The 23063-nt window shown below is 39.8% G+C and overlaps 1 protein-coding gene across 4 annotated transcripts in view; it reads left to right on the forward strand.

Annotated features, from left to right (window-relative positions):
* Positions 1 to 23063, forward strand: part of Inpp4b (inositol polyphosphate-4-phosphatase type II B) — a 739919-nt gene that overhangs the window by 34237 nt on the left and 682619 nt on the right. The window lies entirely within an intron of this gene.

A 23063-nucleotide genomic window follows, 5' to 3' on the forward strand; every position in this document is an offset into this window, starting at 1 on the left:
CTTTCCTGAACTTTGCTAGCCTGGAAACACTTTCTTTTTGAATAAGATCACATTCTGGGCTCTGGCTGGACACGAGTGTTGGGTGGACATTGTTTGAGGCACTGTGCTGTCCACTATGGTGCTGTGCTTGTTCAAAGAACAGTACTCTTCTCTGTCTGTCGTGTTCAAAACCGCTCTTGGGACGGGGTCAGTGCTTGATAAATGCTGCTTTACTTTGAACAGTCAAATGTTCTGTAAAGAAAAAACTACCAGAAATTCAATATTTGTGTGAGGGAATAATAGCCTTTTGTCATTCCTAAACCCCCTCCTCCCCACACACACCAGAATGACCTCTACCTTGCTAAACAAATGAGTGCAATGCAAGGCATACAATATCCCTATAAACTAAAATTAATTTTACTATATGTATATACATATATATTTATGTATAGCTGTGTTTGTTTAACCTTGATTTTTCTAAAAATGTGAGCACCATAGAATCTTCCTATTTCTTTCTCAAGGTGGGATGCTAATCCTGCTGCCTGAAAGGAATGATTGGGTAGTTTCTTTTCTCTTCTTTCATAGACAATGTCTCCTGTGAAAGCTTATTTAGTGGGCAGACATGGCTAGTATGAAAACATTCAAAACAGAATATCGTCAGGCTTTTATCAATGAAATAGCTTCTTATGAAATGCAAAACAGCAACTTTGAGTTGCAACTACTTAATTTATTCTGAGAAATGCTTCTTTATCTGAATGCTGCAATGGTAAGGGTGGATAGTGGTACCGGCTCCCTTCAGTGAGCGCTCTCTTCCTGAAGACTCACTGCTGTGTATAAAGACAGGCATTTCCTGGGAGGGTGGATTAGATAGCCTAGGAGAAGACATGTCTTTCTTCTCTGTCCTGCAGTCAGGTGATTGCTTTCCTGACATCAGGTTGTTGCCAGAGAAACGGTGGTGGTAACACAGATTTAGCAATGTGACTTCATAATAAAGCTGCCCTTTATTTTCCTTACACAGTGGGTAGACAGGATTCATTATAAAAGAAAAAGCCATCTTGTCTGAGTACACAGCAAGTGATTTACAAAAGGAAGATAAACTTCATAATCATTTCTGGAAGAAAATACTCTCTTTCTGCAGTAATTTTTAATTGAACTTTTAAAGTAGGGCATCATAATTTTTGAAATACACTTTGTAACAATGTTCCCGATTCGTGCCGAATAAAATGCACAGTGCATACAGCTAATGCATATGAAGATGTGTTTGGAATTCATCCAGCGTTTATTGAGTCTCATGGAGGTAACTTAAATATCAACAAGCTCCCTGTTCAAAGACAGTTTGACTGACAGGGATGCCATATTGAGGGTTCTCACCACAGTTTGTATTTAACAAGTGAGTATCCTGAACCATCACTGTTTTGTTAAACTGGAAGGTGGTAACTCCATGAAGTGATATTTGTATGGCTTTGGTTTTTAAAACAACTGCTTTGTTTTAGAACAACTTGGTATTTATAGGCAAACTGGGCAATACAATTCTCATGCAGCCCATACCTGATTTTCTCTGTTAATAAAATCTCACAATGGTACAATTGTTATGGTTAATGAACCAGTACCCATCATTAACTATACTGTTAACTATATAGCTCACACTTCACTGGGATTTCTTTAGTTTTTATCTAATTTCATTTTGCTTTCTGAAATCCCAGTGATGTTACCTTATATTTCAGTTTTCATGTCTCTGGAGTCCCCATTTGCCTGTGACAGTGTCACAGACCTTCCTGGCTTTGGCTGACCTTGGCAGTCAGGGGGAATACTTGTGAGACACTCTGCAGGATGCCCGGACATAGTGTGAGGCTTTGTTCTGATTCTGCTGGGTTTGCATGGTTGTCTGGGGGAGGGAGACCTCAAGATTAAAATGCTGTTCTCATCACTCAGCAAGAGTATATTTTATGCATAGGATTTTGCCTTGTAGACATAACCTTGGTCACCTGTCACACTACATTATTACATCACCAACACCTTCCCCTTGCCATAGTGGGGATCCTTTGGAAGGGAGTCACTGTACACAGATCATGATTAAGGAGTTTAGGGGGTGACTTTCCACTTTTTTAGGTAGAACATCTACATAGTTTTCAAAAATCCTCTGCACAAGAGACACGTCTCTTTCATAGTTGCTCAGTCATTTATTTATATTAGCATGGACCCTGGTATATCTGTCTTATGATGTATAAGCCAATATTACTTTATGAATTTTTTAGAAAATTTCACTCAGCTTTTCTTTGGTTTGGTCATTGAGAACAATTTCAGGCAGTTTCTGAGTCCTTGTGCATGATTTTTTAGTTCTGCCAGAGAAAACTAAAATCATGGTTATGGCTCTTCCAGCCTTCATGGAATAACTATATAAAACAGTTTTTGAGAACAGACCAGATTATTTGGCTAAAGAGGTAGGAGGTAGCTCAGTCAGACAGTGGTGTCCATTTATATTCTTATTCTCATTTTTGTCTTAGCTTTCAGTTAATTTTTGCTGTCTCAAGAAAAATGGATTTAGGTTTTATGATTTATGTTAATATATTCAACAATTCTTTCACGGAGCTGTTGACAGTATAAACCCTCTGTCTTAGTTAGAGTTGCTATTTCTATGATGAAACACCATGCCCAAAAGCAAGTTGAGAAGGAAAGGTTTTCTTTTGTTTTTTTTGTTTGTTTGTTTTTTGTTTTTTGTTTTTTTTTTTTTTTTGGTTTACACTTCCATATCACTGTCCATCATCAAAGGAAATCAGGATAGGAATTCAAACAGGGCAGGAACCTGGAGACAGGAAACTGATGCAGAGGCCTTGGAGGGGTGCTGCTTACTTGTTTGCTCCCAGTGGCTTGCCCAGCCTGCTTTCTTATAGAGCCCAAGACTACCTGCCCAGGGATGGCCCCACCCACCTCCCATATTGATCACTAATAGAGAAAATGCCTTACAGCTGGATCTCATGGAGTCATTTTTCTCAATTGAGGCTCCCTCTTTTTAGATAACTCTAGTTTGTGCCAAGTTAATATAAAACTAGCCAGGACATCCTCCCTGACTCTCTTCTCTCCAGCCCCCTACTGACTTTTTTTTTTTTTTAAATAAATAAAAGCATCATACCAAACATGCAGTCTCTTCTTTAAAGGGGAGGAATATACAATCTTTTCTTGTCCTATCTTCTTTTTTTTTATTATTCCCTTTTGGTGTTATTCAGTTTTTATCACTGGAACAAATACCAAGGTAATAAACTCATAAATACAAAAATGTCTTTTGGTTTATAGTTTTTGATAATTCAGTCAATGATTTGTTAGCCTTGCTGCTTGCTGCCTTTGGGTCTGTGGCAAGACACCACATCACAGCAGGGCCAGGTGGTTCAACAAAGCCAACAACCTCACACCCAGGCAACAAAAAAGAGGGTGGCATCCAGAGGCAGAGACAGTGGTGTCTCCATTTGAGAACTACAGCCTTGAGTGGAACATGCCTTCTAGCACAATGGCTGGCTAGCTCAGTCAGTAGAGCATGAGACTCTTAATCTCAGGGTGGTGGGTTCGTACCCCATGTTGGGTGCTAGATATTGGTGAAATTATTATGGCCACTCCACATAGTTAAAAGGGAGGTTTATTTGTGGGGTAACTTATAAGTGAAGGGATAGTTTACATGGTTTGGGAAAGGTGTAACGCAGTCTGGTGGTGTTTTCTGGAGAACTCTGCTCAGTCTTCCTCCAGTGTCTAGGGTCCAGGAACCAAGAGAGCACATGCATCTGGATCTCGGGTCTTCAGCATCCTCTCTCAGCCCCACCTTGTAGACATGACCCTTACCGAAGCCTCAATGTGGGGGTTGGAACTTCCAGGTCAAAGCTGGAATGGCTACCCACTACACATGCCTACCATCCCAAACTGGCTGTTTGCTGTCTTTAATACCCCAGGTATAGGGGGATATGCATGGTGAAAGTATCACACTTCCTGAAGAATCTGCTGTTGTTGGAATGCAGAGTTCAGAAGGGAAGCATGTGGCAGACATCTATCTCTCTCTAGGTTTTCTTCTGTTTGAGAACAGGCATTGGAAAAATGTTTTTGTCCCACTTGCATAGATTTCCCACAGTGTTTGTGCTTAGTAGGCTCTTTCTAACCTTTTTTTTTTTTTTTTTTTTTTTGGAATTGAATTGCTGACCTAAGAATTAGGACTGGAAAATTACTTCTTACTGAGTATGCATTTATCTAGTTATTTAATCTTTTTGTAGATAATATTTTGAGACTACTATATGCTGGCACTGAATTTTTCTTCAGAGCTCTATTGGTGAGCAAACACAGATACAGGCCTTAATTCTCATAGAATAGAGACTGATTAAAGTTAACTAGAAAAATAACATTCAAAATACTAATATTAGACAGCCAGATGGATTCATATACCAACTATTAAGATTTAAAACAATAGCCTTCCAATTGACTTTATTATCTAGGTGGGTGACATAAACTACTATTGCTATAAATTGTGCAAATAACTTGTAAAATCCTTTCTGTGAATTCTCATTCAGTGGTAGATTTTTAGATAGTGTTACTGGGATAATTTGTGGAGATGTCAGTAACTGTGGCATCCTTTTCTCAATTGCATCAAATTTCCAATGATTTCCTGATCAAGTCTCCCTTTGTTAGCCTGTCTGTGTAGCTGGAAGGTGGATGGTATGCTGCTCTTGGGGGCAGGGATATGCACCTGAATATCAGTGCTTTTTTTCTGGGCAGGCACCAGTTCGTGGCTGATGTCATTTATGCCAGTGCGGCCTGCTCGCCATCAACACCATTCTCTGCCTGTGTCATGTCTTTTTGAGGCAACTGTAGCCACTGGCCAGGCCTCCACAGCATGGTTCCTTGTGTGCATCCTAGGCATGCATATGAGTGGAGGCAGAGGAAACACCTTCAGAAACAATGATTTGTGTCCTCAGATCCTTCTGCCACAGCAACTGCATTAATGACTCCTGTAAATAATGTGTGTGGAATGCCATGACTGGATTTAAAGAGAATTGATAATTTATCGAGTACAGAATGAATCTGTTCTGTACTTAGAGAGTATTGTTGATATTCCTCTATTACTGGAGTTGTAATTCCTTATCTTTATAATGTCAGGGAGTCCCCAGAAACCTGTGTTAGGTCAGAATGACTCAGACAGCTACACTCTTATGCTTCTATCTGTCTTCTATTCTGAAGAATTTTGTGACTTCATTCTTGTGACATTTAAAATGCTTTCTCATTTTTTTTCTGCCTTGACAAAAAGCTTTGCATGGCAAACATTGTTTCTTGACTAATGGTTCACAAGAGTTAGGAACTGAAGCCTGACGTTGATGGACAGGTTCATTCCTGGTTGGTCATGATCAGCTTAATAAGGAAGCAGCTAGAATTGCATTGCACGAAGCTACAATCGGCCTCATCGGGGCCCCAGTCAGGTGAGTGTTATAAATTCCTGTATAATATCTCATCATTAGGCTACCACAATTTTAATTTCTCATACAGTTTTGAAGTGTTACGATATATGAAACGTAAGTTACATAATCAAGTCAAAACAGAAGAAAGGGTATAATGACCAGTGAAGGAACAATTTGAAATTTCTAACCTCTCCCTCTTCAGGATAGCAAACTAAACATTGTGTTGTAGTTGATAAACTCCACGTGTAAAACAAGAGTGTTCGGCAGCATCTTCAAAACAGAGCAGGTAGCCATGTAGGGCCATGTATAAGTTAGGTCTAGTTTGCCTGTGCGTCTCTCTCAAGGATGTAAGTGGTGAAGAGAAGACCACTCTCTCCTTACTGTTGGAAGTCACAGCAGAATTTTACCTTGAAGATGAGTCTGATGGAAAACTTGATAGAAACCCATAATCCCTCCCTGAAAAAAATCAATTCATTTAGTCTCATGTGACTAACTCATATTCTGCTTCTTTCTGTTAGAATTTCCATAAATCTACCAGCCTCATGTTAGAGCTCTGGAGGTCCTTAGGCACCCCAGAGCTGTGACCTGTGTTTGTAGAAGTCAACACTTGTCAGATCTCCTTGTGTTCTTTTGTGAAACTTCCTAAAGACATGAGACTTTAGGGTTCACTCTGTTTGCAAAAGTTTCTAGATTGTCCTAAGAATAAGAATAATGTCTGTGACTCAGACATTAAATAGCCATGGGTAAAGAATTTATTGATGACTATTCCCAACTGAAAAAGAATTTGGTTATTTTTATAGAATATAATAATTTTATCAAATAATGACCAAATAATTCAAGTGAGAACTAATATACCAAAGCAGATTACAAGTAATTTCATATAAATATGAAACACATATAAGTAACACATTTATCAAAACATGTCTAATATGTGTCTTTTAAATTTCATGAGTTCTGTGAAAATACAAAGCTCACATATAGATTAAAAACACCTTAACTTTAGAATCTAATTTTGAGAAATTTACTTTCAATAAAATTTTAATACCAAGAGGTTTATATGGATGTAAGAACAATTTAATGAAAAAAGACTCCACCCAGCCTTGACACAAGGGGAGGAGCTCGGTCCGGCCTCAACTTGAAGTGCCATACTTTGTTGAAGCCCATGGGAGGCCTGCCCCTTTCTTATGGAGATGGTGGAGGACTGGATGGGATGGGCATAGATGGGAAGTAGTGGCGGGGGGAATGAAAGAGAGGAAGGAGGGGAAACTGGGCTTGGTATGTAAAATAAATGAAAAAATGTTATTTAAATGAAATTTTAAAAAAAGAAAAAGAAGCCAAGGATTTGAAGGAGAGTGGAGATGTATGGGAGGGTTTGGATGGAGAAGGGGTGAGGGAAAAATGTTGTAATTATAATCTCAAAAAGATACTAAGAGGTTTGAAATACATGCTACAGCATGAACCTGGTGACCCATCTGAAAATGAAAATTGATTATAAAGTCAAACACAGAAGGTCATGTTATTTAATGAGCACCTTTGTACATTGGATTCCATTTTTACATTAAAAGTGAAAATGAAGACAAATCCAGATTGAACATAGTGATTTTTAAAAAATGATGCAGTTTTGAACAATTAAAACTATGAAAATATACAGAAATGATGGAGAATGCAGCGAGGCACCTGTACCCTTCCATTGTGTGGAGCCCACCGAAAGCCTGTGCCTTTTATCTGCATTAGATAAACTATTTAAAGCAAGTGTTTGCTGTGATTCTCAGCAGTATAAAAAGCAATTGTTCCTCATTATGTAAACAGAACCCATAAAACTTAGCACTTCCTAAGTAAAAAGACTCACTTTCCTTAAGTAGTAAAGACCTATAACTGACAGTACAAACTGCTAGAGATTGCCTTGTTGAACCCAGGGCTGCTGTTGCTCAGGCCAGTAACCTGCATAACAAGTCCTCACCACCTTCTACTAAGAGCAAAGCAGTATTACAAAGGAAAACAAGCTGTTTCAGCCCTATACTTTAGCTTTGAGCATGCGTTTTTTTGACATAAACCTTAACCTATAGACAGTTCTCTTTTAATTATACCAACTTGCTCACACAGAAAATTGCTTTTAAACAAAAATTTGCATTTTCTAAACCTTTTGTAAATGCAACCTGCTCAGACATTTTACACCTTGTTTAAATCTTCAGTTTGGACTAGTAGTTTTGTTGCTTTTTACAGATTTCTCTCTCAAACATTATTTTATCTTTTAATAGCTTTACCGAAAATGAATTTCATGCTCATAACTTTCTGTATGAAACATGCTCCACTTTCCTTATCTGCAGAGTTTCTCTTTTTAGTTTTAGTTACTGTGTATTATTATTCCACAGCGGCTGAGAATCAGTATCCTACAGAACTATACACATTTATAAGTTACAGAAATACACAGTTTCTAAATGTTTTAAACAATATCTCAAAGAGCAGAGTCATCTCCCTTTATTAATATGACTTTTCTATCCATACAGAAAGCGGCCCATGAGCCATCTCTCCGGGCCCTATTCATCCAGTTAGATGTGGACAGCATGGTTTGAAATTTTAAGTTCTGTTGAAATGACAGCCATCAATCAAATGACAGCCATCAATCAGTGTCACTTGACTAAATCTGGTGCAGCCTTGGAACTTTGCAAAGTCACATGATCTTTGAGAGGCTTTTGGATTCGTTTTACCTCATTTATGAGTGTTCATGTGTTAATATCATAAAGATAACCTGCAAATCCATGTACAGCCATGAGCATCCCTGCATGCTTCACAGTCCACACACACACATGCACAAACACAGAAATTTGGCACTACCTGTTAACTGCTTTCATTTGCTTGTAAGCTCTTTCCCTTGGAGACTTAGGATTTCGATTACTGACTTTATTTCACCAAATAATGTCGAGAGCTAAGCAACTCTGACTTTTTATTTTAAATCCATCATTCTTTGATAAGACAAGAAAAGCATTTAAAGAAATGCTTAGACTTCCTAGATGTTAATATTTGCAGAGGCAAAGAAAACAGGCAAAACCACAATGGACAACATGGTCAAGGGCTGGTCACCAAGAGAACTCAGTCTCCCCTTACTGCCAGAGAAGCAAGTTCTTTTATAAATGCAAATTTATTTTGTAGTCATGTAGTATGATCAGAAGGTTATAGTGAAGGTTTTCTGGTGAAGTTTGCGTATTAATTAGATATTGGCTTCAGGGCATAACCTTTGAGGCAGTAGAACAGAATGCGAAGTCTGAGCCTGCTTGAGTTTGGGTAAAAGTTTCTTTGGGGCTTTTAGCAGCCTATTTTGTTGTCATTGGGGACATATTTTAGCCATTTTAGAAGAGAATGTTGTAGGAAGACATTTCAAATCTGCAGACCATCAAGTCAAATGTAGGAGTGACAGAAGTCTACACTGTCAGTTGTGTGGTCTGAGGAGTTCTCCAGGATCCTCTGCTCAGGTGTGGTCAGATGCTTCACTTTATATATCACAGAGAAGAATTCAGGACCAGTTAGAGTGAAGCAAGCTTGAGTTTGTTAAGTAAAGCAGTGTGCACACTAAGAGATGGATTTAAGATGCAAACACAGATGTGCCTTAGCAGTAGCTACATATAAGTGGATTCTGGTTTTTAAAGTCATGTTCTTCAAGAGTATAAGCTGTCTAAGCTAAGAAGGTTAGGTTGTCCACAAAAAGCACAGCTTTCCCTTCAAAGCCATAAAACGTTTATTTATTCTGAGTCAAAGGTGCATGAGTGTGGAGTAGAGCCATAGATGTTCCAACACTGAAGACACTGAACATTTCATAGTCACAGAAAGAGAAGATTCTAAATCAAAGATTAATCCAATGCATCGGGGAGATGTGGCCGGTGGATTACAGTGAAGTGGAGAAATCTCTGTATAGGTCTCAGATGGGAGCCCATGGCATTCTTAGCTTCTGGGTTGGCAGAAGTCAGTTTCAGCGAGAAACTGGGGACAGGGAGTCCATGCACTGTGTGGGGGTCATCATCAAAACTTCTCTCTGTTACACGAATCTTAAAAAGTTCTTATTAATATAAACAAACCTGGAGCGGGGTATTGGGGTGAGTGCTAGAAGATCAGAGAAGCAGAAGAAGCCACAGCTACCTCGACTGGAAGCCTCTGTGTCCTCATCCGAATGAATCTCAGCTGAACTGTTGCTCAAAAGCCTAAAAGCTTAACCAGGCTATAGTTCCTTGTCCTCGTGCCTTAAATACCTTTTTGCCTCCTTCAATTTTGTCCTGGGATTAAAGGCATGAGTTACCATGCTTGGCTATTTCCAGTGTGACCTTCAATTTACAGAGATCCAGGCGGATCTCTGCCTCTGGAATGCTAAGATTAAGGGCGTGTGCTACCACTATCTAAATTCTACGTTTAATATTGTGGCTGTTCTGTTCTCTGACCCCAGGTAAGTTTATTAGAGTGCACAATATTTTGGGGAACACAATACCACCACATCTCTCCTCTTCTCTAGAGCAATGTCACAATGCGTTGGCTTTCCTACAGGTGACTGACTAAAATTTGAGGAATTTTTTTTCCCTAAGCAGGAAAAAAAATCATTAGGAGGGCATTGAGGGCCAAAGCAAAAGGTGAGGACCACAGGGCAGTAGCAGGTGAAGCATTATTCCACAGAGTCTCTGTTGATTTTTTAATGCACTACTTGTAGAGAGCAGATCTTTTTGCTGAGCTATACTTAGAAGCTTTGAACTATCATTGAAACAATTTCCAATCTTTGGTTTAAAATAGTTTTCCAATTGAATCTAAAAATTATTATAGTTTTAGAATTTCAGGGGCTGGAGAGTGGTTACAAGCTCTTACTGCTCTTGCAGAGGACCAGGGTTCAGTTCCTATCACCCTTATAGCAGTTTAAAACTACCTGTAATTCCAATCCCAGGGGATTTATTGCCCTCTTTTGGCACTAGGCATGCATGTATTGCACATACATATACATAGGCAAAACACTCATACACGTACAAGTAAAACAAAAAATTTAAAAATATTGGCTGGGCTGTGGCCCATGCCTTTAATCCCAGCACATGGGAGGCAGAGGAAGGTGGATCTCTCTGAGTTCAAGGTTAGCCTGTTCTACAAAGCAAGTTCCTAGATAGCTAATGCTACACGTAAAAACCATGTCTTGAAAAGCCCCATCACCAAAAATGAATTTCCAAAGTTCTCTGTTTTGGCCACTTGGAGGTCAAGATTACAATGAGAGGACACTATTTCCTGATACCAGAGAAATGAGGCACTACCAGTGTTCCACACTAAGTCAGGTGGAGTTTTCAAGGAAAGCTTGGGCTTGGAAGAACAATTTTGTCTAATTTGCATGAGACTGAGGCAGGCCTGTATCTTGGTCAAGTGTGCTGTTTACAAGGTTTTTCCTCAAAGTATTGTCTTTGAGTCAGTTTTGTGCTTTTCTGTGGTTTATAAAACCTTAGAGTAAATGGATAGCTGAGGTACCAGATAACCAACATTTCTGTGCACCTTCAAGCTGAGTGCATGTCCCCCAAAGGCCTTTTATTCTGAACCCCTGTGAGACCATGTTCACATCCGGAGAGTCCTGATATTTTCTCCCTAGGGTTGTGTTTGTTTAAAGCATCTTTCAGCCTGGGAGCAATGACTCTGCTTTTCTTTGAAGTAAGATTGGCTCTCATACGTTTTTATTGAGGTCAGACTCAAAGTGTTGGTCACAGTCAAAGGCAAATTTACATCTCAAAGAACAAAGAGAGAAGAAACTTCAGTCTTAAAATACAGAAAAGCAACTGAAACTATAGTGTCTCACTGTAAAAGACCCTGTCTTCATCCAAGACCTGACCTGCAGAAGAAGCAAAAAGCAGACCCTGAAACCACTGGAGACAGTCTGTCTGTCCTTATCCTTGACTCAGATTGTCTGTAAAGAAGGTGGGAAGTGCCACCTGCCCATTGGTTATGCAGCTTGACTCTTGTTTCTGATGAAGGAAACGGCTCACACCAACCTTGGTTTCAACCGAGGCTCTGGGAGACTTGGAACCCTGAGATGACTCACTACACATGTAGCCTAGGTCCCCGAATCAGAGGATACTACCAATTTAATACCGAAGTTTGGACACCCAAGGAGAGGCACTTTAGGACTCAGTCATGATCACTGAAAAGTTAACCTAAGAAGCAACTCAGGAACTTTTGAGGAGAAAGCAATTGAGTTTATTACCTTCAGCACATAGACAGAAACCAAGAAGAAAACAGGAAGAAAGGCCAATAAACATGCTCCTATTTGAAATTTTAAGTACTGCTCTGGCCACATGACACTAGTCAAGCCAAAGAAAAATACCGTTAAGCCAATGTGTTGTTGTTCAGTGACAATTTATATATAAGATATTTTTCTTTAGGGTAAGAGCATTAGAAGCCAGATATAATATGTAGGATACCAAGCAAGGTTGGCTATGGAAAAAGTTCCTCACTGGCTTTAGTATTACAGTGGAGATTGGTGGCAACTTTCAATGTGACTAGTCTATTGATTAGTCAATTGAATATTAAGACAATGATATGGGCATCCTGGAAAGTCCATGTGCTCACAGAGATTCAGCAGGAGAGGGCTGAGATGTATGGGACTGGATTGATTGTCTGTGTTAGTGGTGGTCCCATAACTGAAATGCTGATCTCAGTGGACTTTTCTTCTTTATGAGAGTGAAATATTTATACCCTGAATCTATGCATAAAAAATATGGGTGGATCAAAGTGTAGCTTTGGTTTATGCATTATAAAATCAGATAGCACAGGAAAAAAGGCGCATTCTAAACTGTGTGGACACACAGCAAACTAATGTGAAATATTTCATTTCATAATGAGATGAGAATTGACAGCACCACTCATGAAGTTTTTGATGGTGAATTCATTTCTTCTTTGTGGTCAAATAAATAAATAATGTATATTTTTTACTTTTGACCATTTTTGTATGCAGTTCAGTGGTGATAGTTAGAGCCACACCACTGTACAAGTTAATGATAAATTATCAAGATCAATTTCTTGATCAAGTATATACATATATACATACATACATACCAAAGCTTTTAAATTTTTTTCAATTTAAAACAGAGCAATTATGAATGTTTCCCTATGTTCAGTGACCTAGGCATTCCAAAGCCGTGAGAGCCATGGTCCATGGTGGCTTGGCTACTGCTGCCACCAGCAAAGTCCTTGACATACACACAAGATGCTCAGTTTGAAGGCAAATGGGATGTAAGAGTTACTCAGTGATGAATGTTTCCACCCTGATTTCAAAGAAAAACCTGTGTCTGGGAGCGGGCTACATGTGGCATAATTAGAATCCTTGCAGGACGCCTTGTAAAGGGTGATGTTTGAAGCTGTGAGTGTGAAGATGCAGTTGGAGACTCCATGAAGTTAGTGATGCCAAGAACACAGACAGCTTGCTGAGGAAGCTACACGCAGTAAACCGAGCCAGCCTAAGCATGGCAGCATGCAGGCTGCACTGAGCAAGAATGGGGGGTTCTGATTGCCTATGCAATCCCTTTGCAGGTTTTATCATGTCAATGCATATCCAGGACACTGGGCATGGAATCACAGATGTTGTGTTTACTCTGCAAGTCTTGCTCTTGCTTTGATTAGAGCTGCCCCTGCCTGTCTCTTAGTTCCACCTGGTGGAATTTGAATGTCTATTTTTTGCCATCCTATCTTAGAGCTATGAGCCTGGACTTCGGAGCAGGGAGTGAAGTGTTAAGATTATAAGGATTCCTGGCAGTGATTTGAGTGCATTTTGAATTGAGATGGACATGAGCCTTTGGGTGATCATGAATATATTATTCCAGTTTAAGGAAATGCTGTTTGGGCTTTCAAGGTGATAGGGGATGGGCTTGATCTGAGAGGTGCCTATTTTTGTAAAGTATACCTCTTGATATTATTGTAAAAGAATTAGCTAGGGAGGAAAGACCTTTGCTGAATGTTGGTGCATCATCTAGGCTGGAGGTCTAGATGGCTTAAAGTAGGAAAAATGCAAAAACTTGTTAGAGTGGGCAGTTCCTCTGAGCCTGGAAGAGCGTCTGCCTCCTTTCTGCTTCCCAGCAACTGTGAACCGAGCTGCCCTACAATGCCTCCCCAAGCCCAATGCAGTTAACTTTCGGATAGTGTGAGCAAAATAAATCTTTCCTTCCTTGAGATATTTTGCTTAGGCATTTGCTTGCAGCGGTGAAAACCTGACTAGCATAGCTGTCAGAGTTTATTTAGATGGATATTTGGCAGTAACGTGTATTTGTGAAATGACTTTTCATGCCTTTAGTGTGGATTTTGTGCTTTCTCTTCACATACAAAAATATCATCTTCCAGTCACTGATTTGGAAAAAAATCAACTGGGTGTTGTATGCTGGGGGATATTGTTAGCATATGGAACAATATGGTGAACAAAACACAATGTCTTAGCTTTTTGGTGTCTATATTATGATGGAGGAGAATAATCACATGTATAAGTAGTTTACTAAGTTCAAGAAGATGTTACCAAAATGCTTCAGGAAAAAGGAAAGCCCAGAGCAGACCCCAGGGAACCAGAGAGGCTTCAGGTGGGGTGTGACAGTGAGCACTTTGTGTGGGGTGGTCATCTTATTGTGAGGATGGCATTTAAGCAAAATCTTTAAGAAACTCTGTGAGGTCATATTTCAGACCAAGGGTACAGAGGGCGAGGAGCACAAGGCAGGCGGAGTGAAGGACAACAGCTGTATGGAGATACGGACCTGGAAGTCAGTGTGAGTGTCGCATGTCTTTTACTGAGTGACGTGGAGATTCCAGATGTTTAAGATGGGGCCTCCATTGAGTGTTAATGGGAGTGTTTAGCTCATTTCATACAGGGTGCTGGGATTGCCCTTATATTTCTGTTTTACAGTGTTTAACAAGAGTTGGCAATAATCTGCTCTTCTTGTTTTTTGTACTGTTTTTTTTTCTTCAAATTTTGCTGGAATCTGCTGAGAAACCACGATTTCTGCATTAGACCACTGGAGGAAAGTCACTGTGGAGGACTCTCTGTAGTAAAATTCAAACAAAGAACAGGAAAACAGTTGTGGTTTTGTCCTTTTCTGGAAAAAATGCAAAGTAGAGTCTTTGTGGAAATTTTATCCTTACCTAATAAGAAAGTAAAGAGCTAAAATGATTTTACTGACAATCTTTATTTAAATTCAGCTGATTAAAAGTATTAATAAATAGGACATTGCCGTTTGACCCTTACATGAATATATTCTTGAAATTATAATGAACTGCAAATTAGCTGATATCTGTCTCAAAACCCTGTTTGATGGATTAAGACACTTTATTTTAATTAGCATACAGCATATTAGATATGATTACAGCATTTTCAAACAAAATTTGTTTTGGTGACTTTTCCTTCCTTTTCCTTCTATGTCCTCCCCCTGCCCTCCCCCCCCCCACCCCTGCAAGTGTCTGCCACTCTCAAATGTGCTTTAATTTTACAGGTATCCATCCTTTGCCTGCCCTTCCCTACTCAGCATCTCTCTTTACCATCTCTGACATTCTTCTAGTTTTTAAGGATTTCACTACATAACCTACATTTCCCCCATGTGGCTTATGGTGGGAAATATGGATCAGGCTAGCCACACAAAAGCTAAGGTCCTTGTGTGAATGAAAACGTGTGGTCTTTGTCTCTCTGGGTTTGGGTATCATGTGCGTAAGAGCTCTTGGTTCTTTTTTCTGATCTTACTTCCTGTCCATCACTTTATTCAGCTTTACCATTTTGCAGAGGAAGGATGGTCACCACTGGCTTTAAATGTTCAGTGTTTTCTAAACAGCTGCTGATAAAGGAGAACAGAGTTCCAAAGCTAGAAGCTGGGGGCTGCCAGCTTCAGCAGGCTTGCTAAGTTGACATCATTGTCCCCACATACCTGAATTCTGTATCGTTTTGGTAGGTCAACACATTGAAAGGAATCCTGGACCATTTTGAAATGTTTTCAGCTTTAAGAAACAAGATTCTTGACTGAACATGGAACAAGCAGTGGCGTGGTATTTCTCCCATGTGGTCTCTGATGAGGAAGGTAGATCATGATTGCCACCCACTTTTAATACTCATTTAACAAACCCTGTTTGTTAGTGTCACACTCCCAGCACCCTTAGGTATTTCCAGGGTTAGAAATGAACTGATATGATAAGATCACTTGGCGCTTTGCTTTTAGAATTTAAGTAGGGAGAAACTTATAGAAATAATTAGGTTGTTTTCTTCCAAGAAACCCCAAAAAAGAAAAAAAAATCAGTAAATCATAAGAAAATTCTTATTCTCTAATATTCTTGAAAAACATGATTTTGTTATATTTCTATTAATTTCACCTCCATTTGATCAGATCTATACCATTACCTTACATTGAAGTCATGCTGGAGCTGTTAGGATGAAAGAGGTAGTGTGGTTGCAGAGATGATTCTCTGAACAGCCTGGAAAGGATGCCCTGGATCTTCCTGGTGGAATGGGGCTCCGCCTGTCTACTGTTTCCGCAGACAGATAGTGTTCCCAAAAGCAGGGGAATGTGTAATTGCATTTATCTGGTGCAAATTCGGACTCACTTTTGGGAGAACTGAGGTTGCTGTTGCTAACCTTTTAGGTTCATTCAACCTAAAAGGCACCATATCCTCTTACTGATTTACAAGGCAGAGGAAAGAAGCTGCTACCCAGCCTTCAAACACAGATGCCTTAAGTCTTTCTCTCCTTTGGCTTGAATTACAATGCTTCCCAATGATTGCATTCAGCATGCCTTTTCTTCAGTTTGTGTTTATTGGATAGCTCTAAGATTCAGTATTTTAGTTCAGAAAATCTGAGCTATGAAAATAATAGGAGCAAGGATTTGTGCACAGATATTTTCACTGCATCATTAGTTACCATTTGATAAGTAAAATACTGAAAATTTGCTAAGGTTTTGATAGTAGGGCAAGAACTGATTAATTCAATAAACAAAACATGCCAAGGATGTTGAGGAGGAGGAGGAGATGAGGAATACTTTTGTTGCAACATTTACTTTAAACATTCTGTGAGCAAACTTGCAGATGTCATAGGTCAGTTACTGAAAACCTAGTGCTGCTGCCTCTACCTGTATGTCTTTGAATGGGTTGGAGGATCCTCCAGGCGAGTTTCCCTGAAGGCAGACTTCTCTTGACCTTATGCTTAGCATCTCTCCTGAGACATCAGACATTTCCTGACTCCATCCAACTGTCATGCCAGGTCTGCAGTCTCTTCTATTTGCATGTATGTTATCAACTAGAGACTTTCCCATTTCAGGATTCCAGTGGCTAATCCTTTACAGAGAGATACCCCTTTATATTGGGTTTGTCATCTCCACCAGCACTGCTGCTTTTGGACAAATGAGAGGTCAACCTTCTGCTTCTACTTAACTGACTGAGAACTCTCTGATTCTGCCTGGTCCCTACTAATTCATTCATTTTGCATTTACAAGAATCTCGTGAACATATACCGACGACATTGTCACGCAGGGCAAGGTGGTGGAGTCAGCATCAAGGAGTGTTCCTCTTCTCTGATCTTCCAGTCATGGTAGACTAATGCTATCAAGGAGTTATTTACTTAGTCCTGCTCCTCCAGTGTTCAGAATTGAACCCAGAGTCTTGCAGCCATTAAGCACACACTTTGCCACTAAACCACATTCCTAACCTGATTTTTTTTTTTTAATAGCCAAGCTCAGTGGTGAAGGATTTTGTTTTAGGAGGAAAGGTAAAAAGTAGAAGCATTGTACATCCCTCAGATACTTTTGTTTTAGTAGAAGATTTGTTTTTATTTTATGTGTATGGGAGTATTGCCTGCATGGATGTCTGTGTACCATATGCATGCAGTGCTGTGGAGGCCATAAGAGTTGTCTGATCCCCTGGAACTGGAGTTACAGATGGTTGTTAGCCACTATCTGGGTACTGAGAACTGAACCCCAGTCCTCTGGAAGAGCTTCATTTCTTCAGCTCTTGTCCTTTCCTTTTTAAGACTTTTTTTTTTTTTTTTCATTTTCCTGTTGAGTGTTTTGCCTGTATGTGTGTATGTATGTACCACATGTGTGCCTATCACCAGTGGATGTCTGAAGAAAGCATCTAATTCTCTTGAACTGGAGTTAAGAATGGCTGTGAGCCACCCTGTGGGTGATGGGAATTTGAACCCGGTCGCCTGCAAGAACAGCATGTGCTCAAAGGGCTAGGCCATCTCTTCAGTACCCTGAGATAACATTTTTAAGTGGACAGGTGAGCTTTAGTGCTGAGTTATCTCTTCCATACCCTCAGATAACATTCTTAAGCCTACAGGTGAGCTTTCAGAGGCATACTAAATAGAGTCAGAAACCACAGAACATCAGATATATCAGGTTTAAGAAGTAATTGAGTCACATCAGATTTCATCAGTTGATTTAGATTTTATCATTTGTGGAGAAAAGTGAGCATTGGGTCGGGAGAGAATCCTTAGTTTGGCTACATTGATGGTCATGTTCACAATAGACATGTTATTAATGTTAAAAATGATAGTAGTTAACTGCCATGAGGAACCTATTATGGCAAGTCCTGTTCTAAGTACTGCCATGTTTTTAACCAGCCCCATAGATTGTTAATATTTATTTCATAAACTGAAGACACAGATTTAAAAGATTATCAACTCAAGGACATTAAGAGGAGACAACATTTTCTTTCTTTTTGACCTAATGTAAACAAAATCGACGACAAAACACCTTTTGTACATGTGTAAGGGATGCAGGGTAAAAGGTGGCAGCATCTTGCACAGCTGTCTCTTAGAGAGGGCACACGGCTGGAGACTCGGTGCACAGTTCATCTCTGTGCTTCCTTAGTGGGAAAAGCTCTTCTGGATCTGCTGGCCAAACTGCTTTGCTTTTTCTTCATAGTTGTATCTGTATTTTTCCAACTTCAATTACGTTCTTTTGTGAAACAAAATCATGCCGTGACTTGCGTTTTCACTCCTTGTTTTGTTGAGCTTCCTCTGCAGTTGCGTCTACCTGTGGGTTATCCGGCCTCATTGTAATGTAAATTCTACAGTGTAAAACTGTCCAATTTACTGACCGATTTACTCCTGGCTGAAGTTTCCCCATTCCGGACACTGACGAATCACTCTTGTAAGCGTGTCTTTGATGTGTGCCAGTGCACGTACCAGTTGACTGTTGGCTTACAGCTAGTGTATGTACTTATACTGCGCTACGTAATGCCAACTGTTTTCCAAATTACAGCCTCGAAAATTCTGAGCCTTTTTCATCTCCTGTTCTGTGAAGAAGTACTATTTTTTTAAAAATGAGAAAATTTACATTTTTTATTTATTTACCTATGTGCTTTATATATTTTTATGATAATCTTTTAATATAGGGCAACTACTATCTCTTAGTTTGTACTTTGAATTTTTACTGTTTATGACTTTTTGACAAGGGATTGTAATTTTGTTATAATCAAGAATGTCAACATTTTGTTTTATGATTTGATCTTTTTATATTTAAGAAATTGTTCTTTTTCTCAGGATATTTATTTCTAATATATTTTTACATTTCATGTTTTTAACTTTTAGACTTAATTGTTTAACTTACATAGGATCATGCTCAGTGTGTGTGTGTGTGTGTGTGTGTGTGTGTGTGTGTGTGTGTGATCAGTAGGTATCTAATGTAATACTTCTCCACATTTGGTCTCAATGCCATTTGCTGAAGTCTACTTTTGTCCTACTGACCTTCAGTTCACATCTGTATAAATCAAACTCCTGTGTTTTTGATTCTCAGTCCAATGTATTGTTCCTTTTTGCCTTTTCTACCCCCAGCCAACACTATCCTTAGCCAGAACTTGATATTCTTAGTCTTTATAATTTAGAAATCTCACTGTTGCTATTTGTCAAGAGCCATCCTAGGTTTCTTGTCTTCATGTATATTGTGTCTTGGTTGTTCTTTAGTCAATTTCAGGGCGTTGTGGCTATTAGGGTCATTTAATCTTCTAATTAGATACATTTAGATTGTGTCACGAATATAGGCAATGTCCTGGCTAAGTTCTAATTTGTGTCTAATTTCTAGACACAATTTGGAGTCATCTGAAAAGACGAAACCTCAATTGAGAAAATACCTCCATAAAACAATTGCTGTCAGCAATCCTGTAGCACATTTTCTTGATTAGTTATTGATGTGGGCATGCCCAACTCACCGTGGATGGTGTCACCCCTGGGAAAGTGGTCCTCAGGTGTATAAGAAAGCAGGCTGAGTATCATCCCTGTACCCCAATCACAGTTCACTATGCACAGGTTATCACAGTGATGGGTATCCCCCCCACCTCACCTCCCCATCACAGTTCACTATACACAGGTGATCACAGCGGTGGGTATTCCCCCTACCTTACCCCCCATCACAGTTCACTATACACAGGTGATCACAGTGGTGTGTATTCCCCCATCACAGTTCACTATACACAGGTGATCACAGTGGTGTGTATTCCCCCATCACAGTTCACTATACACAGGTGATCACAGAGGTGTGTATTCCCCTCATCACAGTTCACTATACACAGGTGATCACAGTGGTGTGTATTCCCCCATCACAGTTCACTATACACAGGTGATCACAGTGGTGTGTATTCCCCCCATCACAGTTCACTATACACAGGTGATCACAGTGGTGGGTATCCCCCCCACCTTACCCCCCATCACAGTTCACTATACACAGGTGATCACAGTGGTGTGTATTCCCCCATCACAGTTCACTATACACAGGTGATCACAGTGGTGTGTATTCCCCAATCACAGTGCACTATACACAGGTGATCACAGTGGTGTGTATTCCCCCATCACAGTTCACTATACACAGGTGCACAGTAGAAGGTATCTAGGTATCACCTCTCCAACCCTATCACAGTTCTTTGATTAGGACTCTGAGGAAAATCCTCACAGGAATATTTTCTTACTTGCAGGGTCTAAGCCCTGACTACTAGAACCAGTTTTCCATTTGTTTAGGTTTGCTTCCTTGATTATTGTGTTGAGATGTGGCCTGTGTTTATATTAGCATCTCCTGACTCTGCTGTGGTTGGGTACCGCTCCACACAGTGGGCTGGATGCTAGAGATTTAAGAACATTCTCTGTCTCTCTGGAATTTGGAGCCTGGTGGGCTTTTGACAATACATGCCTGCTTAACTATCTATGCCACTGAGAATAAGGTGATTTATATTTTGTGGGGCATGTCATGTCTGATGGCCAGTTACTGTGAACAGAATATTCTAAGTGTTTTTGTGGTGTTAATTTACATTTATTTATGTATTATTTATTGCTTGTGTCTGTGTTTTTGTGGGTGAATGTGGAGGTCAGAGAACAACTTGCAAGAGTCAGTTCTCACTGTTCACTATTGGTCCCCAGCAATGGAACTCAGGGCATCTGGCTTGTTTTTGCATCTTTAATCTTTGAGAATAAGTAAATAAATATGGTGTAACTGATGACCCCAGATTCCGTGACACATTGCCATTCACTCTTCAGAGCATCTTGAAATGGTTACAGATATGTATCTGGTCATGGGACTTGAGGGTCATGGTGGGGAATAGACTGAGTTGTATGGCTCAATCATGTTTAGACTGATTCTCAGTAACTATTCTACAAGGTCATGTACGTGTTACTGCCACTGAACTCAGAGTTTGCTTTGGGTTTGGTTTGTTTTTTGTATAGAGCAATTTTTGTGCTTTTGTCCAAGGGTGTCATGTTTAGGACTGTGAGATTTTTTTCCTTCTTTAGCAGATCTCAGAGCACATGCCATCCTCATGTTAGTGCAACCATGAACACATCTGATAGGCTTTCTAAGTCTGTGATGACTTTTCATCTCAGAAGCAATATCCCTGTCTGACCTCATCTTGAAGCAGTTTCTACAAACTAAGAGCAGAGGATGTTAGAACAACAATGAACTAGACTCACAGGACAGAGAATCATGTAGCACCTAAGAACATTTTAAATAAAATATTAATGTCGGAAAAATCATTCGTGACAATATACTAAGTGAATCAGCAAAACAGATACAGTAAGCAGTCTATTAATATTCACTGAGAAATTAATTGAGAAGTATGTGCCATATACATTTTGATTTTTCTCTTTTAAGTACCCTAAAATTCACATGTATTCTTATTTTTCTATTTCAAGGTAAATTTTCTAAAAAAATAAATAATTTTTTATTTTATTGATTGAAAATTTCATACTTACATATAACGTGTTTTGATAAAGCCCACCCCATCACTCCTGTCCAACTCCTCCCATAATTCACCACCACCTTTTCCTCCCAATTCCATGTGCTCTCGTCTTTTTCTTCTGTTTGTTTTAAACCTTCGGAATCTACTCAGTACTGCTAGTAATGCAGAGCTGTCAAGGTATTTACTAAAACATGTGTAGCTTCTCAGGGTTTCATCCTTTAAGAAAGCGGAGTTTCTCCCAGCAGCCATTAATTCTTGGGAGCTCCTTAGCTCAAGATGGGACCTCCTGACCTTCTTCCTCTTCACACTGGCTTTTGTCTGGCTGGCTCTCATCTTGTGCATGTGGTTACAGCTGTTATCAGTTCATGTGTTTGACTGGCCTGCTGTGTCTCTCTGTGGTCATCCACGACCTCTGTTTCTTAGTCTTTCTTCTCTGTTGACTCTGGTGATCTCTGAGCCTTGGGAGGAGATAGAGTGACATTGATGTCTCTTAGGGATGAGCACGCTGTAGTTTCATTCTCTGTTCTCTGACCAGTTCTGAATCTGTGTCAATTGCCCTCAATTGTGTCATCTGCTCCAAGAAGCAGGCTCTTGGATGAGAGTTGGGAGATATGATTATCTATGGTTATAACAACAGGTTTTAGGAGCCAGTTTACTCTTATATCCATCTAGCAGAATACCAGCAGCAGGCTTTCCCCAATACTGGCCTCAGGCTCCTAGGCTTGTTAACAGTGCTTGTAATAAGTTCCATTTTGTGGAATGGGTCTTAAATCCAACCAGAGGCTGGTTGGTCACTCCTATAGTCTCTATGCCATTGTTAAACAGTAGGTGGTCACTCCTATAGTCTCTGTGCCATTGTCACATAGTAGGTGGTCACTCCTATAGAGTCTGTGCCATTGTTACACAGTAGGTGGTCACTCCTATAATATCTGTGCCATTGTCACACAGTAGGTGGTCACTCCTATAATATCTGTGCCATTGTCACACAGTAGGTGGTCACTCCTGTAATATCTGTGCCATTGTTACACAGTAGGCATATGTTGCCAGGCTGTTTGTTATTGCAGTTTACAGGGTCCACAGTTGAGTGAGATTTGTGATTATGTTTTTCCCCATGTAGCGCACATAGCACCTTCTATGACTATGAAAGATACCCAGTCGTGATGAAACATCTACAACAGTATCAGCTTAATTTCTCTATGTTCTATGACTTAATTGAGGGAAAAAAGTATCACACATAAAATTAAAAAAGAGTAAATGGGATTGTGTGACATTCTAGGATCCCACAAAGTAGAGAGAACTGACTTCTGTGAGTTATTCTCTGATTCCCATACATGCAAGGTAGTAGGCAACACCCCCACCAAAGCACACAGACATACAGACATACACACACACACACACAGAGACACGCAGACACACACAGACTCATACACACACACACACACACACACACACACACACACACACACACACACACACACA

This window comes from Onychomys torridus, chromosome 5 (assembly GCF_903995425.1).
Source record: "Onychomys torridus chromosome 5, mOncTor1.1, whole genome shotgun sequence".
In the NCBI taxonomy this organism is placed as follows: domain Eukaryota; kingdom Metazoa; phylum Chordata; class Mammalia; order Rodentia; family Cricetidae; genus Onychomys; species Onychomys torridus.